The sequence below is a fragment of the Rhinolophus sinicus genome, chromosome 9 (assembly GCF_057876585.1).
Source record: "Rhinolophus sinicus isolate RSI-liver-muscle chromosome 9, RSI-T2T, whole genome shotgun sequence".
In the NCBI taxonomy this organism is placed as follows: Eukaryota; Metazoa; Chordata; class Mammalia; order Chiroptera; family Rhinolophidae; genus Rhinolophus; species Rhinolophus sinicus.
The window spans coordinates 5,646,073-5,649,118 of record NC_142509.1 but is presented as its reverse complement, the minus strand read 5'-3'; the positions used below and the strand labels follow the sequence as shown (position 1 = coordinate 5,649,118).

Below are 3,046 nucleotides of genomic sequence, written 5' to 3'. Positions count from 1 at the left end.
GAGGTGTTGCCAATTTAACAATATTACATCTTCTAATCCATGAACAAAGAGTGACTTTCTATTTATCTAGGTATTATTTAATTCATTTCAATAATTTTTATAGTTTTCAATGTTGAATTCTTGTGCTTGTCTTCTTAAATTTATTTCTTAGCATTACCTCTCAGCATTTTATTCTTTTGCTGCTTTGTATACTGAATCATTTTCTTAATTTCATTGTCAGAATGTTCATTACTAGGGCATAGATATGCAACTAACTTTTTTTTCTGTCACACACAAATACACTTTAATAATTTACAAACGCATCTGAAAATGCCCTCCTGATTTCTTTCGTTTTTACGCCTCAAATGAGGCTCATCCACAGGACTGGATCTCAGGGCCTACCTTGGGCCCTTGCAAATGTCTCTACCCCTGAGTTAGGGTTTGAAGACTCGTTCCATTCTGTACATGAATGCAGGTAGCACCCAGTTTGCTGACGTCTACAATATTCTGCTTCTCATCATCAAAGAAGATCATCAGAGAGAAAAGAACTCTGGTCTTCTGCTGCAATCTCTCAGTGTGTGACCTTGCTGCCTGGATAGATTTCCCATCGAATAAAGAATGTGACAAAGCCAAATAGCTCCAGTAGTTGGTTGGCCCCTTTAACCTCACCTGTTGGTGAAACAGCAGCATCGGACACCCCAAGGCTCCGAAATGGTTCCAGGACCTCAGGCGCCTCCGGGTACAGTCTGATGTCTGGCCCTACCTATCTCGTACAGTCCCATCACTACTCTTTTGGAATGAGGTATACGTCCATGTCCACCCAGAATGGCCAGAGCGTGTAATCCAGGTGGAAGATGACCAGCTCTGGGAGCCCTGCCATGACTCGCACCCGACAGGCCAGGCGCACGGAGGTGAGGCCTTCTCTGGGGCCATACACTCGCCTGTAAATACAACCAATTTTTGTAGGTTGATCTTGTATCCTACAATTTTGCTGAACTAATTTATTGGTTCTAATAGTTTTTTTTTAGAGAATTCCTTAGAATTTTCTGTATATAAGATCATGTCTTTTCTGTATAGAGATAATTTTACTTCTTTTCTAATCTGTATGCTTTATATTTTTCTTGCTTAATAGCCTTGGCGAAAATGCTCAATATAATGTTGAATGAAAGTGGCAAGTGCAGACAGTGTTGTCCTTTTCCTGATTGTTGGGGAAAATTTTTAATCTTTCACCATTAAACATGTAAAAGCTGGAATTTTCATATATGTCCTTTGTCAGGTTAAGGCAGATCTCTTTTCCCTAGTTCACTGAGAGTTTTTATCATGAAAGAATGTTGGATTTTGTAAAAGGATTTTTCTGTGTCTATTGTGATTAGTTACTAGAATTCAAGTTTCTGGATTCTGTTTGCTAGCTTCTTATTGAGAATTTTTGCATTCTACATTTACTGGGACATTGGTATGTAGCTTTATTCTTGTGGTTTCTTTGTTTAGTTTTGATATCAAGATAATGCTTGTTTATAGAACAAGCTGGATTGTGTTTCTTCCTCTTCTATATTTTGGAAGAGTTTTTGAAGGATTGGGGTTAATTCTTCTTTAAGTATTTAGAAGAATTTACCAGTGAAGTCATCTGACCTATAATTTTCTTTGGGGGATTTAAAAATTATTACTAGCCCAATCTGTTTACTTGTTATAAATCTGTTCAGTTTTTTTTTTCTTCCTGAGTCAATTTGGAAATTTTTGTCTTTCAAGAATTTGGCAATTTTCTCTAGGTTATTTAATTTGTTGGAATACAATTGTTTATCATTTCCTTATCATCTTTTTTAATTCTTAAAGCCCCTTTTACATTCCTGATTTTAATAATGTTTTTCTTGGTTAGTCTAGCTAAAGATTTCTCAATTTTAGTAATCTTTTCAAAGAACCAACTCTTTGTTTTGTTGATTTTCTCTATTGACTTTTATTCCTTATTTCATTTTTTTCCTGCATCATAATCATGATTATTTCCTTCCTTCTCCTGTCTTTGGGTTCAGTTTGCTCTTTGGGTTCAGTTTCCTAAGGTGGAAAGTTGGATTATTGATTTTAGATCTTTCTTATTTTTTGACATAAGTGTTTGCAGCTATAAATTTTCTTTTAAGCACTGTTTTTGCTACATCTCATCCATTTTGGAATGTTGTGTTTTTGTTTTCACCTCTCAGTATTTCTAATTTTCCATGTGATATGTTCTTTGGCCCATTTATTACTTAGTAATGTTTTAGTTTCCACATATTTGTGAATTACTTAAAATTTATTTTGTGATTGATTTCTAATTTTATTCTATTGTGCACAGAGATCACACCTTGCATGATTTAGATCCTTTTAAATGTATTGAAACTTCTTTTGTGAACTAAAATATGATCTGCATGTTCCATGTGCACTTGAGAAGAATGTGTAATGTGCTGTTGGTAGATGGACTGCTCTACAGATGTATACTAGGTTTAGATGTTTACAGTTTTATTTGAGTCTTTTTGTTGATCTTCTGTCTTGGTGTTTTAACCCATTATTTCAAATAGGGTATTGAAGTATACAACTGTTATTGTTGAATTGTCTATTTCAGCATTCAAATTTGTCAGTTTTGCTTCATATATTTTGGAGCTTTCTCATTTATTGTATTCATAACTGTCACATATTCTCGATAAATTGCCCATTGTATCATTATAATGCATTCTTTGTCTGTAATAATAATTTTTGTGTTAAAGTGTATTTTGTCTGATATTTGTATAGCTACTCCAGATTTTTTCTCATTACTCTTTGTGTGGTAATAATGTTTCTGTTCTATCCATTTACTTTTAATTTATTTTTGTCTTTGAATCTTAAGTGTATCTCCTATATACAGTATATAGTTGGATCATGTTTTTTTAGAACATATTCTGCTTCTTTTAACTTGGGTTCTTAATCCTAATTACACCTTTAGTGTAATTTAGTGTAAGTTAAGACTTACTCCTGCAATTTGCTATTTTTTATATGTCTTATGTCATGTTTGCGCCTCCATTTCTCCATTACTGACTTATTTTGTATTAAAAATACCCGTTAGCTA

At 33.8% G+C, this 3,046-nt stretch overlaps 1 pseudogene; it reads right to left on the bottom strand.

Annotated features, from left to right (window-relative positions):
- Positions 1–266: 266 nt before the first annotated feature.
- LOC109438140 (magnesium-dependent phosphatase 1 pseudogene) lies at positions 267–859 on the bottom strand (annotated as a pseudogene).
- Positions 860–3,046: the final 2,187 nt, after the last annotated feature.